Source organism: Henckelia pumila, chromosome 4 (assembly GCF_033568475.1).
Source record: "Henckelia pumila isolate YLH828 chromosome 4, ASM3356847v2, whole genome shotgun sequence".
Classification (NCBI taxonomy): Eukaryota; Viridiplantae; Streptophyta; class Magnoliopsida; order Lamiales; family Gesneriaceae; genus Henckelia; species Henckelia pumila.
Window position 1 is genome coordinate 132,699,391 of NC_133123.1, and position 18,013 is coordinate 132,717,403.

Genomic DNA, 18,013 nt, shown 5'->3' on the forward strand with positions numbered 1-18,013 from the left:
TTCCGGGAACCTTTTAATGCACATATATTTTAATGCAGCCAAGATATTAAACCATACAGATACCAAGATTCCCTTCCTCTCCCAATATAATATTCATCTTTTTTACAACCTTTTTCTAAGTGTTATTAGAAATTTAAATGGCAACCTATCCGGGATTTGAAAATTTTTATGTATTTTTCCCATCAATTTGTCAAAAAATATATCTTCACAATCAGCAAAGGATCTTCAACAGGACAGTCAATTTATATCTTCTTTTTCGATTGCTCATAACAACGCAAATGAAAACACATGCACAAATTGTCATTTTTCTTTTGGATCACTGCTTTGCCTAATTTAGAAATTTAGAACCATTTTCGTTTTTACTCTAATTTTACCAAAAAAGAAATGGGAATTTACAGCAAACCATATGATATTGAGATAGGCATGTAATTAATATATGTCGATCAGAAATAGGTACTTCAGAATCAAATGCATTGTAGAGTTAAAAAAAGTAAATAGCTGTGAAAAACTACCTCTTCAAAATGAAAGCCACCGAAAATTAGCGCAGACACCCACTTCGCGATTTTCTGCAAGTAGGGCGTACTAAGCCGGGCAGGGGAAAATCCCATTAGATAAAAAATTTGAAATTTTATGTGTAATTTTTCAAAAAATCATTATGATCTTTAAACTTCCTTCTGTCGATCACATCCATCACCAAATTCCGAACGACGCAAACGGCGGCCGGCTGAAAATCAGCCATAATCGAACCCATCGAGAAAACTAGATCCGGGCAAATCATTTGCTTCTTCGGGGAACCATCTGCAGCAAAACACAGAAAACAATAACTAAATTAAATACATCAAATCGAATTTATACATCGCCATCAAAAAGAGAACTTGTGCTGTTAAATAAATAAATTAATTCGACATACCTTTGGGTTGGGCTTCAATAATTTAACAGCGAGCCCAATTCTCATTTTGGCCCAAGTTTATTATTTCTCTTTCTGTATATCCAACATTTTTAGAATAAAAATTTCTCAAATGTTTTAGAAATGTGAAAATATAATACATGCAATACATTTGGATTAGGCTTTAATCAATATAAAAAATGGCCCACTTTAAAAATGCGTGCAATATAAAGTGCACGTGATGGAAATATGTTTTAAAAATAATATGTAAAATTTATTTCAGAAAAATTTCGAAAAAATATCTTGGTGAATGTAATTATAACATAAAAAACTATATATAAAAATGGTCAAGGAACATTTTTTTTATAAGTTACCCAAACAATGGTAAATTGAGTGTATGAATTGTTTCAATTCTTTTTAACCTTTACTCCAAAATTCCTTTATCCAAATAAGGCCCGTTTGGATTTGGTAGATATTTTTTAAAAAAAGCACTTTTTTAAGCTATAATTTTTGGCTTTTGAAAAAGCTCGAATTTTGAATTAAAAAAGTGCTTATTTAAGCACTTTTCTGGTCAACCAAACACTTTATTAAATGAAAAGCACTTAAAAAAGTGCTTTTTTGGCCTGACTTTTGAAACCAAACGGGGCCTAAATCGAGTGAAATTTTTAATTGATTTTGCAATAGCGCGCACTCCTCTGTTGATCTTTTTCTCTATTTTAATTTTAATAGATTTGAAATTAGAAGATTATTTTTTGGGCAATTTGCTCAAAAATCCCCAAATGCAAACATGTTTTGCTTTGGGGTCCCTAGTCATAAAATGTGGTACAAAACAATACAATATGTGGTACAAAATCATACAAGATGTGGTACAAATTAACAAAAAATGTGGTACAAAAAAGTGGCTAGGGAGTGCAGAGCAAAACATGTTTGCATTGGAGATTTTTGAGCAATTTGCACTTATTTTTTCTAGTTTAGATTTTTAATGATAGTGTCGATTATATTTGATATTTAAATCTCATTATTATCATTAATATTAACGAAATATCTTTTAAAAAAGAAAATCATTAGAGCCCTAGATCAATGATTATTATTTTACAATCAATATAATGATCGTATTCAACATAATATAAAAGAGTTGGTATATATTTTATCATGATGTCACATATCCATATCCGTGATATTGATGAATAAAATCTATGTAGAATGAAGAGATATAATTTTGATATAAAATTTAGTATTTTTTTGTTTGTTAGATTGAATAAGAGATGTATTTTATAAAATTGATCTGTGAGACCGTGTTATAATACATGGATCAGAGCCTTTGAAATTTGAATGTTAACTTCAATGTCAGGGGTTTACAGTTTAAAATAGACAATATTAACCATCATTAAACTAAAAATATATAACGAGTTTAGGATGACCCCAACTATCACTTCTTGTAATTTTTATTTTTCCTTTTCAAGCCTGCAAAAGAAAAAAATAATAATGTAAAGATAAATTATTGTATTCCAAACGAAAAATTCGATCATGCATTGCAACGTGTGAGGTTTCTATTGGCTTAAATTATATGGCCCCACATGATTTGATATAGGGCCCACATGATTGGCCAATAAAATACTTCGACGCTACCCATAGTATAGTATCCCATAGGTAGCATCGACCAATCATGCATCTAATTCAACGTGTAATCCCATTATTGGTTAAAATCAGTGAGTCCCATGTGGGGTCCACTGATTTCAACCAATCAAAATCCGTCACGCCACCTATAAACTTAACCCTAATTCAGAGCCACTATTTTTAGGCTCAATATCCACAAACCATTTGTCAACTCGCGATTTAGCTATAATTACCTACCACAATGGAAGAAGGGACGAATCAAAACACTAAAAGAAATATCGAAAATAAAATCTCAGGCTCGAGTCATTAATCAATCATTAACAAGTAGTACCTGTGTATCCCAATCAGTTTTGCAAGTGATTACAACGAGTATAATAGTTTGGACAAGTGTGCCCGTCAACATTCCAATCCAAACACCCTACAAAACACACATATCTTCGTAAAAAATTCGATGCGTGTACATGTAGCATTTTTCTATATAAAAATATTAAGAAAAACCAAATATTATGAAACTGTAATTAGTAACCAACCTGGACTTGCAATTTGATAGCATAGCCAAGAAAAACTCCCAGTGGGATTCCAATCAGGTAATAGGAGCACAAATTAACATAAACTACAGTGCTCCGCCATCCCGCCCCGATTGCAACCCCTTTGAAATTAAGCAGTTCTAACTAAACAATTCATATTTCATTAAACTTTGTGAGACGAATAGTGCGAACATCATTTTGTTCACGACATATATATATATATATATATATATATATATATGTAACAAGAAGCCGCAAAGCTTAATTTTACCAGAAAGAACTGGCTGAATGCTGTTAGTAAGCATGGATAATGCTAGAAGAGGGGACAAGCGAGCCACTTCCGTCGCTACATCATCACTATTGGTGAAGATGTAAGCTACCTGTCCCCTCAAGAGGAAGAAAACAACACACAGAACGAGTCCGATCGAAAACGACGTCACGACTATCACTGCAATCGACAACTTCGCCGCTTTAGAGTCTCCCCTTCCCAGCTCATTCGCGACACGAACACTACAATTAAACAAGGGAAGCAGAGAAGGTATCGAAATCGATTTTTATGTGGTAATATTAGTATGGAGCATATATATATAAAAACAAATCATATTGGTACCTTGCTGCGCCCAAGAAACCAAAAGATATCATCATCTCCCACCCATTGATATTGAGACTGCAAGAAATTATAACATATAGCTAATATGATTACAGGGGAAAAAAAAAAAAACAAAACCCATAAAGAATCTGGGAAAAACTAGTGCTACCAGATGGACAGCGCGTCGATTTCGACCTCGGCGTTTTTCAAGTTCCCTGTGAAGAGAATCAATATGGAATTGTACCACACTTCAAGACTGCCACCAATAAATCAAACAAACGAAACAGTCAATAAAACCATTTCCATAAGATTATCAATCTTTTTTTTTTTTTTTCTAAGGAATCCGCAGCTGCTACCTTCGATGCGCACAGGGTTCTACTCCACCAACTTGAACATCCCTGGAGATTATCAATCTTGAACTGTAGTTCAGTGGCGATCGAGGAATAAAAGATCACTAACCAGACCATGACACCTAGCAGACAAAGAAAGCTTGACAACAGGCCAATGATCTTTGAAAGCCAAAATCGAAAAACCTCTCCAAGTTTCTTTACATCCTCCACACATGATAAACATAAGTTGGCCGATATTGGGGATCCAGTATGCCAAAATAGTGGATACGGCGGCACCCGCAATCCCAAACTCATATTTAACAGTCAGAAGCCAGGAGAGAAGAACATGTACGCACAACGAAAAAGCAGCCAGATATGAGATGATCGTGTTCTTGCTCTGTGATTGTAGGAAAATTTGACAGCTAAACGACGCGACGTAGGAATATATGATGGGGATGAACCAAACAGCAACAGTTCCCGCCATGTTCGCGATCCTTTTGTCCTGTCCCAAAGCTTTGAAAATGGAGCCAGCAATTGTGAAAACAGGGAGCATCAAAGTCGATGTTAAGAGCAAAACGACCCATGATGTTGTAGTATGCTTCTATCAGATTGAATGGGTATAGAGATGAAATCGGATCGAATAGTACAGATCAAATGAGCTCGGTGATCAGATGAGTTCATGGCCCAGATTGAATATTGGGATCAGATCGATGTGATGGTCAGATGAGTCTTCAGATGAGTTCATGCAGATAGATTGCTCGAGTATTATGACTTGGTTAGAAGTCAGATGAAGTGTCCGAAAAGCAATACGCTTGCAGGCAGATCGATACAGATCGAAATACGAGGGCAGATCAGACTGATGAATGAAGGCTTATCGGGCTGGACCAGGTTGACTTTATATTTAGGTCGTAAGTTACTGTTGACCTAAAGCCCAAGATGAAAGTCGGTGTAATTCTCTATATAAGCAGATGGAAGCTGGCCGCAACGAGAATAACAAAAAATCAAAATTCTTCAGAATATATTGAGAGAGAAGAAGAAGAGATTTCGGAGGAGAAAACTAAGCGTAGATTGTGACGGGAAGATTCAAGTATCAATAGCTTGACTCGTGTCTGTATCTAGCTTGATAGTTTTTCTGAGTCCATCTCTGTAATAAGCTTTGTTCTTGAGCTTGGGTTGTTCTGTTGGTGATTAATAAAAGTGTTGTGTTGCTCTCCCGTGAACGTAGGCAAATTCATTGTCGAACCACATAAATACTTGCGTCGTTTAATCGCTTTCGCGTGAGTTGGTTGATTGATCTGTGTGCGTTGGTTTTATCTGCTTTCTGGGATTATTGTTCTTATCTGTGTGTTTCGTTTGCTTGGTGAATACTCGATCACCAAATTTCGGATTGATTCTTAACAAGTGGCGCCGTCTGTGGGAAACTAAGCAAAGATGGTGGGATCAACGAAGTTTGATATTGAGAAGTTTATGGGCAAGAACGATTTCTCGCTCTGGAGAATTAAGATGCGGGCAATCCTGATACAACAAGGATTAAAGCGTAAAGTGCGGATAATTACCTAATCAGAGTTATAGTAAAAGCGCACGCAATAAAAGCTTAAAGCGTAAAGTGCGGATAATTAAAATACAAGAAATCCAATCGGCAGAATACAACCAACGCTATCACAAGTGTATAAATACTGTTATACAACCAAATCGAAGGTTCAGGGTAAATAAATCCCTACCCTCTACAACCTCGCACTCCCCAAGCTCAATCCTGCTGAGAGCCGCCTGGACCGTCCAGCCTCAAACCTGCCCCGCCACAAGGTACACAATACCCAAACACAGGGGCGTGAGCTAGAACGCTCAATACGAAGCAATGATATAAATACAAATATGCGCACACGGATGATTTAAAACTCAAGTGAAAACACTTGCTCATGGCGCCGGGAATATACAGTACCGGCTAGAGAGCTACTCCGCGGGGTACTCGTATACTCCATATCAGGGCTGAGCCAACCCCATCCTGACCCGAATCCAAAACAGGATACAAGTCCCATATGAAAACTGTCATACCTGACTCGAGTCCAAAATGAGATCATCGTTCCCTATGGAGACTGTCAATGACTCACATCTCTCCGGATGCAGTCACGCGTAAAATCATGTATGTGCTAAGACGGTAAAACATGCTAAAACATAATAAAACATATAACACATACTCATGCAACATATAAGCAAATATATCATGCCGGCTATCTCGGTCAGTACTTACGTACCTCTAACACTGCTGGTCAAACCTAGCTCTGCTGGTCTAGACTCCAAGCCTACTAGTCCAGTCTACAAGCTACTACAATGCAAATATCCATGAATCAACAATTAAGCTCTAAAAGCCTTAACTAAGATATTGCATACTCCTAAATATTTTTAGGATGCCAAAGCTATACCTGCGTCCGTCGTTAGCCTTTTGCTGTCGATAGCCTCAAAACTAGGCCGTAGCTCCGCGATGACGTTTAGATCACTAAGCAACTTCCGGATTCCCCGTAGGATGCCAAGATCTCCCTAGATCTGAGTTAGAAGGCTTAGGAATCAGAGAGAATAGAGAAAATTGGTGCGAGAAAATGAATTCTCGGACCCTCTATTTATAGGCAACGTTCGGAGCCTCTGAACTCGGTTCGGACCATCCGAACTCGATCGGAACCTCCGATCGCACCTTCGGAGCGTCCGATCGCTCAATATTACGTCAGCCATGACGTCACCTTGCTGACGTAAGAGATGAAGTGTGCCCTGGTCCAGATCAGAGCTTCCGATCTTGCCGACGGTGCGTCCGATCTCGATCGGAGCCTCCGATCCTGGCACGGAGCTTCCGATCCACTTCGGATCGTCCGAACTCCTCTTCGGACCGTCCGATCCTGCTGAAACAATTCAACTAATTCGAGTACTCTGAATCCATTTCTAAAGTCCGTTATCCCAACAGAAACTTACTTAATCATGTTTTACTTAATCTAGGCATGATCATATGATTAATTACTCATTAACCACTAATTAGAAATGCGAGTTACTACATTCTCCCCCACTTAAGAAATTTCGTCCTCGAAATTTAAGTCTTAGAGAAAAACATAAATAGCCAACCAAATGTTCTTTATTACAACTGAACAAGTATAACTCGATACAAAGAAGTACAAAACCTCAAAATAACTCGGGGTGCTCGGCTAACATCCGGCTCTCCAACTCCCAAGTAGCTTCCTCTGTCCCTCTGCGTTGCCACTGTACCATAACCAACGGTATGCGCTTGTTACGAAATACCTTGTCCTTCCTGTCAAGAATTCTCAAGGGTTTCTCCACATACGATTGATCTCGATCTACCTTTACCTCGGTCGGATGCAAAATATGCGACTCATCCGCCACATACTGCCTTAACAAGGACACGTGGAACACATCGTGGATCTCCGAAAGATCGGGTGGTAAGTCCAGACGATAAGCAACATCCCCAACCTTCTCGAGAATCTCAAAAAGACCAATAAATCTAGGTGTTAGCTTACCCTTGCGACCAAACCTCATCACCTTCCGGAAAGGTGACACACGCAAGAAAACATACTCTCCTACCTCAAAATGAAGTGGCCTGCGGTGGGCGTCCGCGTAGCTAGCCTGTCGCTCCTGGGCTGCCTTAATCCTGCATCGGATCAACTCTACTGCATCAATCATCTGCTGAATCATCTGAGGACCCTCAACCTGACGCTCACCAACCTCATCCCAAAACAAAGGTGTACGACAACGGCATCCATAAAGAGCCTCAAATGGTGCCATGCCAATGCTGCGATGAAAACTATTGTTGTAGGCGAATTCCACCAAGGGTAAATGATCATGCCATGCTGGACCAAAATCCATCACCTCCGCGCGAAGCATATCCTCTAGAGTGCAAATAGTACGCTTCGACTGTCCATCCGTCTCTAGATGATAAGCCGTACTTAAGCTCAAAGTAGTACCAAGAGCTCGCTGGAAACTACCCCAAAATCTTGAGGTGAATCTCGGATCTCTATCGCTGACAATGCTCAATGGAATCCCATGCAATCGAACAATCTCTTGCACATACAATTGCGCCATCCTATCAAAGGTGTAATCGCAGTTATAGGGAAGAAAATGCGCTGACTTCGACAACCGATCCACGACAACCCAAATAGCATCACAATTCCTGGAAGACATAGGCAAGTGGGTGACAAAGTCCATCGTCACATGCTCCCACTTCCATTCAGGAATCTCTAAGCTGTGAAGTAACCCTCCGGGTCGTCTAAACTCTGCCTTGACCTGCTGACACACAAGGCATCGGGATACAAATTGATAAACGCTGCGCTTCATCCCTTTCCACCAAAATCGAGTGCGAAGATCCTTATACATCTTCATGCTACCTGGATGTACAGAGAATCGACTACGGTGAGCTTGCGATAAGATCTCATCCCTCAAAGTAGAATCCTCGGGTACCACAACTCGACCAGAAAGACACAACAGACGTCTCCTTGCAGATGAAAACCAGAAGTATTATCACCATCAGCCAGCCGGGCCAACTTCTGAGTCTTCAGATCATAATTTTGAGCTTCCCGGATTCGTCTGTATAGCGCTGGCTCTGCAAGCACAGAAGAGACATGAATCCCTTGTTGTTCTTTCTTATGACAAAACGTGAATCCCAAAGAACAACACTCCTCCACTGCCTTCGAAACTGAACTGGTACGAAGAGAACTCACATAGACTTTGCGACTAAGCGCATCAGCAACAGGATTTGAAGAACCTGGATGGTACTTGATCTCACAATCGTAATCCTTCAACAGATCCATCCAACGACGCTGCCTCATGTTCAACTCAGCCTGAGTGAACAGATACTTCAAACTCTTATGATCGGTGAAGATCTCAAATCGTTCTCCGTACAAATAGTGACGCCATATCTTAAGAGCAAAGACAATGGCTGCAAGCTCTAAATCATGTACGGGATAGTTCTCCTCATGATTCTTTAGCTGTCTGGAAGCATAAGCGATCACGTGGCCATTCTGAGTCAACACACACCCCAAACCCTGGAGAGAAGCATCAGTGAAGACTACAAATCCACCTGATCTAGACGGTAAAGCAAGAACTGGAGCTGTCGTCAGACGACGTCTCAACTCACGAAAACTATCTTCACAAGCATCAGACCAAACGAAAGAAACTTCTTTCTTCGTCAAATGAGTCAAAGGCTTAGCTATCTGAGAGAAATTCTCCACAAAACGACGATAGTATCCTGCTAAACCAAGGAAACTACGAATCTCAGAAGCTGTAGTCGGTCGTGACCAATTCAAAATAGCCTCTGTCTTGCTAGGATCAAAAGATACGCCATTCTGAGAAATGACATGACCAAGGAACACAACTCGGTCAATCCAGAAGTCACACTTACTCAGCTTCGCATACAACTGTCTCTCCCTCAAGACCTGCAGTACAATATAGATATGGTAGGCATGCTCATCCATGCTGCGAGAATACACCAAAATGTCATCGATGAACACCACAACGAACTTATCCAGAAAGTCGCGGAAAACTCTATTCATCAGATCCATAAAAACAGCTGGAGCATTCGTTAAACCAAACGGCATCACTAGAAACTCATAGTGTCCATACCGCGTACAAAATGCTGTCTTAGGAACATCCTCCTATCGAACTCGCAACTGATGATACCCAGACCGAAGATCAATCTTCGAATAGACAGAAGTACTCTGCAACTGATCAAAGAGATCATCTATCCGCGGAAGAGGATACTTATTCTTCACTGTCGCTTGATTCAATTGGCGGTAATCGATACACAACCGCATCAAACCATCCTTCTTTTTGACAAACAATATTAGGGCTCCCCATGGAGAAACTCTAGGTCGAATATAACCCTTATCAAGAAGATCTTGCAATTGCTTCTGCAACTCTTTCATTTCTGATGGTGCCAATCGGTAAGGAGTCCTGGAAATCGGTGTAGTCCCTGACACTAACTCAATGCCAAACTCAATTTCCCTTACTAGTGGCAAACCTGGAATCTCTTCCGGAAACACATCTGGAAAGTCGCGAACCACTGGTATCTCTCGGATATCTGGCTCTCCTAAGGATGCGTCAATGGCGTAGATAAGATAGCCTTTCCCGCCAGACTCTAAAGCACGCCGAGCCTTCAGAGCTGAAACCACTGGCATCGGGGGTCGTCAAAAGATACGCCAATCCACTATCGCTCGGTAGGTAGTCAATAGATCTATCCCAATGATGCAATCGAAATCCTCCATTGCTAGAATCATTAGGTTAGCACTAAGCTGATGTCCCTCGAAATCCAAAATACAACCCACAACTAAACGCTTGGCTAAAACCTCGCTCCCCATAGGAGTAGAAACCACTAGCAACACGTCTAAAGGAATAAATGGCAATCTATACTTCTTAGCAAAACGTGCTGAGACAAAAGAATGCGATGCACCGGTATCAATTAAAACATATGCAGGAAAACCACATAAACTACATATACCTGCAATCATCCGATCGCTGTCAGCCTCTGCCTGCTCCTGGTTAAGCGCAAAGACCTGACTCTGGGTACGTGGCCTCAAAGAAGAATGACCCCGAGAAGGAGTCTGAGTAGGCTGTCTCTGAGATTGCTGCGGATGCTGGCGCTGCTGCGAATACTGCTGCTGGAAAGGTGGCTGCTGGTACTGAGGTGGCTGGACAGATGCCTGAGAACCTTCGAAACCACTCGCGGCCCCAATCAGCATAGGACAATCTCTCTTCATGTGACCCTCCTGGCCACACTGGAAACATGCAGTGGCCGATCGACCACACTGCCCTGGCGAATGTCTGCGTCGGCACTGAATACACCGGTTCGGTCTCTGTCCACCAAAACGATGCACTCCACCAGATCCAGAGGAAGAAGAAGTACCTCCTGGCTTCTTGAAGGACTGTCCTCTCGGACCCAAAGGACTAGAGCTCGCTAGCCTGGAAGAAGAAGAGTAAAGTCCCCTGTTCCTCCGAATACTGTCCTCGGCCTGGCGACAACGGTCCACCAAATCCTCGTAAGTCCCATCGCCGCCCACAGCAACCATACGATGAATGTCAGGGTTCAACCCCTGAAAAAAATGATCAAACTTCGCCATAGAACTATCAGCAATATGAGGACAAAAGGGTAGCAGATCAAAGAACTTCTGCTGGTACTCCTCGATCGTCATCGTCCCCAGTCGGAAACTCAACAACTCACTGGCTTTCGCCTGACGAAGAACTAGAGGAAAATAAAATCTTTGATAAGCAGTACGGAACTCCACCCAAGTAGCTGCACCTCTAGCTGCTATGAATGGTGCGGAAGTAGATCTCCACCACTTCCTCGCTCTGCCCTCAAGCATAAAGGCAAGAATCTCCATCTTATCCTCAGCCGTGCAACGGAACTCCTGGAAGCACTGCTCCATCCTCTCCATCCAATCCTCCGCCTCTTCGGCTATCTCCCCACCCGTCAAAGGCTTCGGGCTAACTTCTTTGAATCTACACATGCTTACTCGCCTGCGCTCCTCGGGCTGTCCCCAACGTCTACGATCATCTGGATCGCCCCAACGACTGCCGTCTATGCTACCATGACTCTTGTAGTAATCTGCCATCTGTTGCACAAGAACAGATAATTACTTAATCCGCTTTACGATATTCCCAGTGCAATGCGTCGCTCTGATACCAAAAATGTAGTGACCCAACCTGGATCCACTACCTAATCAGAGTTATAGTAAAAGCGCACGCAATAAAAGCTTAAAGCGTAAAGTGCGGATAATTAAAATACAACAAATCCAATCGGCAGAATACAACCGACGCTATCACAAGTGTATAAATACTGTTATACAACCAAATCGAAGGTTCAGGGTAAATAAATCCCTACCCTCTACAACCTCGCACTCCCCAAGCTCAATCCTGCTGAGAGCCGCCTAGACCGTCCAGCCTCAAACCTGCCCCGCCACAAGGTACACAATACCCAAACACAGGGGCGTGAGCTAGAACGCTCAATACGAAGCAATGATATAAATACAAATATGCGCACACGGATGATTTAAAACTCAAGTGAAAACACTTGCTCATGGCGCCGAGAATATACAGTACCGGCTAGAGAGCTACTCCGCGGGGTTCTCGTATATTCCATATCAGGGCTGAGCCAACCCCATCCTGACCCGAATCCAAAACAAGATACAAGTCCCATATGGAAACTGTCATACCTGACTCGAGTCCAAAATGAGATCATCGTTCCCTATGGAGACTGTCAATGACTCACATCTCTCCGGATGCAGTCACGCGTAAAATCATGTATGTGCTAAGACGGTAAAACATGCTAAAACATAATAAAACATATAGCACATACTCATGCAACATATAAGCAAATATATCATGCCGGCTATCTCGGTCAGTACTTACGTACCTCTAACACTGCTGGTCAAACCTAGCTCTGTTGGTCTAGACTCCAAGCCTACTAGTCCAGTCTACAAGCTACTACAATGCAAATATCCATGCATCAACAATTAAGCTCTAAAAGCCTTAACTAAGCTATTGCATACTCCTAAATATTTTTAGGATGCCAAAGCTATACCTGCGTCCGTCGTTAGCCCTTTGCTGTCGATAGCCTCAAAACTAGGCCGTAGCTCCGCGACGACGTCTAGATCACTAAGCCACTTCCGGATTCCCCGTAGGATGCCTAGATCTCCCTAGATCTGAGTTAGAAGGCTTAGGAATCAGAGAGAAGAGAGGAAATTGGTGCGAGAAAATGAATTCTCGGACCCTCTATTTATAGGCAACGTTCGGAGCCTCCGAACCCGGTTCGGACCGTCCGAACTCGATCGGAACCTCCGATCGCACCTTCGGAGTGTCCGATCGCTCAATATTACGTCAGCCATGATGTCACCTTGCTGACGTAAGCGATGACGTGTGCCCTGGTCCAGATCGGAGCTTCCGATCTTGCCGACGGTGCGTTCGATCTCGATCGGAGCCTCCGATCCTGGCACGGAGCTTCCGATCCACTTCGGATCGTCCGAACTCCTCTTCGGACCGTCCGATCTTGCTGAACCAATTCAACTAATTCGAGTACTCTGAATCCATTTCTGAAGTCCGTTATCCCAACAGAAACTTACTTAATCATGTTTTACTTAATCTAGGCATGATCACATGATTAATTACTCATTAACCACTAATTAGAAATGTGGGTTACTACAGAAATATAGGCCAAAGTCTAGATCGAAGAGTCAAGGAAGATACCAGAACAGAAATTTTGGTAATATGAAGTGTTATGCTTGTCAGAAGGTTGGACATCTGCGAAGAGATTGTCCTGAAAGGAAAGGGAAGAAACATGAAAAACCCAGGGATGATGGTACTCTGGCCGTAGATACAGATGGATATGACTTAGCAGAAGTATTGGTGGTTTCTAAAGGTGATCAGAACCACGAGTGGATACTGGATTCAAGATGCTCCTTTCACATGTGTCCTATAAGATCTTGGTTTGAAAAATTGGAGGAATCGGATCAGGGCATGGTACTGTTGGGAAATAATCAATCATGCAGGATAAAGGGCTCTGAAAATATTAGAATAAGGATGCATGATGGGATCGACAGAGTACTCACCAAGGTGAGGTATGTGCCCGAGTTGAAGAGAAACTTGATATCATTGGGAACACTTGATGCTCAGGGATATTCATTCAAATCAGGAGCAGGCAGTATCTCAGTGTCTAAAGGATCTCTGGTAGTTATGAAGGCTGTCAAGAGGAACCTCCTATATGTACTACAAGGTGAAACGATTATTGAAAGTACAGCAAGTATTCAGGAACAACAAGACAGAACCAAACTATGGCATCTGAGGCTTGGACATGTAAGTGAGAAGGGATTACATGAGCTGTCTAAACAGATTCTGTTAGGTGGAGATAAGATCGAATCACTTGAGCTGTGTGATAGTTGTGCTCTTGGGAAATAAAAAAGAGTATCGTTTGGTAAAGGAAGTCACACAACTGAGCAACCATTGGCCTACATTCATTCAGATCTATGGGGTCCTTCTCGGACAGAAACTCATGGTAGAGGCAAATACTTTATGTCTTTGATAGATGATTACTCAAGGAGAGTATGGATATTCATCTTAAAGACTAAGGATGAAGCATATGACAAGTTTAGAGAATGGCTGCTGGCAGTTGAGAACAAGAGTGATCGAAGAGTTAAACACCTGAGAACAGATAATGGGCTGGAATACTTATCAGATAAGTTTGTCAAGCTATGCAAGGAGAAAGGCATTACCAGACACAGAACAGTGGCAGGAACGCCACAACAAAATGGCCTGGCAGAGAGAATGAACAGAACTCTTCTGGAAAGGGTCAGATGTATGTTGATCAATGTTTCTCTTCCTAAGTCCTTCTGGGGAGAAGCATTATCTACTGCATGCTATTTGGTCAATAGGTGTCCATCCAATGCGATTGGTTTCAAGACACCAATGGAAAAGTGGAGTGGAACACATGCAGACTACTCAAACTTGAGGGTATTCGGATATCTTGCATATGCTTATCTGAAACAGGACAAGTTGGAAGCAAGGACAGTCAGATGTATATTCATTGGGTATCCGGATGGTGTGAAGGGTTATAAGGTTTGGAACCTGGAATCAAGAGGTCCAAAGTGCTTCAACACCAGGGATGTGAAGTTTGATGAATCCAAACTGGGATATAAAATGAATACAGATGGAAAGGACAGTCAGATCAGTGTGAATGATAAACTACCGATTGAGGTGGAGTCTTCTGTGCCAGATGAAGGGTCAGAAGAGATGCAAGATGAGATTGTGACAGCAAGAGATCAAACAGAGGATTTGAGCACTTACAATCTTGCAAGGGACAGATCCAGAAGGGATATCAGAGCTCCTAAGAGGTTTGGTGAAGCTGATCTGGCTTGGGATGCACTTACAGTAGCTGAGGAGGTGGAGCATTCAGAGCTAAATACTTATGATGAAGCTATGGCGAGTAAACAGAAAAACAAGTGGATTGAATCTATGAATGAAGAGATGAACTCACTTGAGAAGAATCAAACCTGGACGTTAGTAGACAGACCGAAGCATCAGAAAACATTGGGATGCAAGTGGATTTTTAAATAGAAGGAAGGAAATCCTGGTACAGATCAGATCAAGTATAAAGCAAGATTGGTTGCAAAGGGTTTTGGTCAAGTAGAAGGGATAGATTTTAATGAGGTCTATTCTCTAGTGGTCAAACATTGTTCCATCCGGATTATGTTAGCATTTGTGAACCAGCTCAACTTGGAGCTTGAGCAGATGGATGTGAAAACTGCGTTTCTACACGGTGACCTAGAAGAAACCATTTATATGGAACAACCAAAGGGCTTCATACATCAGAAAACCCAAAATAAGGTCTGCTTACTGAGAAAATCATTGTATGGGCTAAAGCAGAGTCCGAGGCAGTGGAACAAGAGGTTTGATGAGTTCATGATTGATATTGGTTTTGTGAGAAGCCAATATGACAGATGTGTCTATCTGAAGAAGTATGAAAGACAGGTTATCTTGTACCTACTGATTTACGTTGATGATATATTGATTGCAAGTAAAAGTAGGAAAGAGATATCATTCTTGAAACAACAGCTCAACACAGAGTTTGAGATGAAAGATCTGGGTGAAGCGAAGAGAATTCTGGGCATGGACATATTGAGAAACAGGAAAAGACAGGAGATTCATCTGAGTCAGAAGAACTATTTGAAGAAGGTTGTTCTGCGGTATAACATGAATCAAGCAAAATCTGTCTTGACCCATCTGGGAAAGCATTTGAAGCTATCTGCGAATCAGTCACCTGAATGTGAGGAAGAAAAGATGAAGATGGCTGGTATTCCATATGCTAGTGGAGTGGGGAGTCTCATATATGAAATGGTGTGTATTAGGCCTGATCTGGCATACGCAATCAGTGCCGTGTCGAGATTTATGGCTAATCCGGGAACATATCATTGGGAAGCTCTGAAGTGGATTCTCCGATATCTCATAAATACTACTGAGTTGGGGTTGAAGTTTGAAAAACAGAAAGATGGGATTGATCCGGTAGTTGGATATGTGGATTCAGATTTTGCTGGGAACTTAGACACGAGAAAGTCACTGACTGGTTATGTGTTTACCTTTTATGGCACAACGATCACCTGGAAATCAAATTTACAGTCAGTGGTTGCCCTTTCTACCACTGAGGCAGAATTCATAGCTGTTACCGAGGCCATAAAAGAAGGATTGTGGTTAAAAGGGATGATAGCGGAGTTAGGTGTAAAACAAGATCAAGTTGTAGTACACTGTGACAACCAAAGTGCAATACACTTGACGAAACCCAAGTCTATCATGAACGATCAAAACACATAGATGTGAAGATGCATTTCGTGAGAGATGTGATTGAAAAAGGAGATGTGATCCTTGTGAAGATAACATCAGAAGAAAACCCTGCAGATGCTATGATGAAGTCACTGCCGTATGCTAAGTTCAAGAAATGTTTGGACTTAGTTAATGCGGTGATTGAAAATTAGCCAAAGAGGCTAGGATGGAGAGCAGCATTCAACCTGAAAGAATCAAGGTGGAGATTGTTGTAGTATACTTCTATCAGATTGAATGGGTATAGAGAAGAGATCGGATCGAATAGTACAGATCAGATGAGTTCATGGCCCAGATCGAATATTGGGATCAGATTGATGTAATGGTCAGATGAGTCTTCGGATGAGTTCATGCAGATAGATTGCTCGAGTATTGTGAGTTGGTTAGAAGTCAGATGAAGTGTCCGAAAAGCTATACGCTTGCAGGCAGATCGATGCAGATCAAAATACGAGGGTAGATCAAACTGATGAATGAAGGCTTATCGGGCTGGACTAGGTTGACTTTATATTTGGGTCGTAAGTTACTGTTGACCTAAAGTCCAAGATGAAAGTCGGTGTAATTCTCTATATAAGCAGATGGAAGCTGGCCGCAACGAGAATAACAGAAAATCAAAATTCTTCAGAATATATTGATAGAGAAGAAGAAGAGATTTCGGAGGAGAAAACTAAGCGTAGATTGTGACGGGAAGATTCAAGTATCAATAGCTTGAATCATGTCTGTATCTAGCTTGATAGTTTGTCTGAGTCCATCTCTGTAATAAGCTCTGTTCTTGAGCTTGGGTTGTTCTGTTGGTGATTAATAAAAGTGTTGTGTTGCTCTCCCGTGGACGTAGGCAAATTCATTGCCGAACCACGTAAATACTTGCGTCGTTTAATCGCTTTCACGTGAGTTGGTTGATTGATCTGTGTGCGTTGGTTTTATCTGCTTTCTGGGATTATTGTTCTTATCTGTGTGTTTCGTTTGCTTGGTGAATTCTCGATCACCAAATTTTGGATTGATTCCTAACACATGATCTTTGAAGATATATCCCAAACATGTGATACTGTCTCGCACCATATGCTTGCCCACTTAGAGTTTCTAATCCGCTAGCAGCACCCAACTGCACCAGCAATATTAATTTTTAATCATATATAAATCAAAAAACATATATATACATATATAGTAAAGTCGTGGAGAGGATATATATCATATTATAATATATATATATATATATATATATATATATATATATATACATACAAGTAATCCGTTGGTGAATTTGATGAGAGCAAAGGCAGCAAGCTCGGAAGCACCGATGTGTCCGATAAACGCCTGACTGATTACGGTGACTCCGAATGTGGAGAAACGAAAGAATATGTCTGGGGCTGGCCACCACCCACATTTTCTTGATTTCATTCCACAACTTCTGCTTCAGATTATTCTCTTCCTTCTTCAACAATGTTTCGTTGATGGCTTCTTCTTCCATTGATTAGCTATAGCCTCCTGCAACTTTTTTTTGTGTAACGTCACAAATGTCCTACTTAATTACATTATTAATGCATGTGTGTGTACAATTTACCATTTGTTATACACTACATCACAATAAAGCATAGAACATGTGGGGCTAGATATTATATATTATATCAATACAAGAATAATCCCCATCGGAAAGAACAAAACAAAACAAACAACTTCATTTTTATGTCATTATTTCTCGATCGATCCCAAAAGTATATGT

The 18,013-nt window shown here is 41.3% G+C and overlaps 1 long non-coding RNA gene and 1 pseudogene across 1 annotated transcript in view; both read right to left on the reverse strand.

Annotated features, from left to right (window-relative positions):
• The window catches only part of LOC140866925 (uncharacterized), a 1,696-nt gene extending 867 nt beyond the window's left edge, over positions 1 to 829 (reverse strand). Inside the window, exon 1 of the long non-coding RNA XR_012144995.1 lies at positions 513 to 829. This is a non-coding gene — a long non-coding RNA (uncharacterized lncRNA). The remainder of the gene's footprint in view (positions 1 to 512) is intronic.
• Positions 1 to 17,761, reverse strand: part of LOC140861772 (protein DETOXIFICATION 21-like) — a 23,252-nt pseudogene extending 5,491 nt beyond the window's left edge.
• Between the last annotated feature and the right edge of the window lie 252 nt (positions 17,762 to 18,013).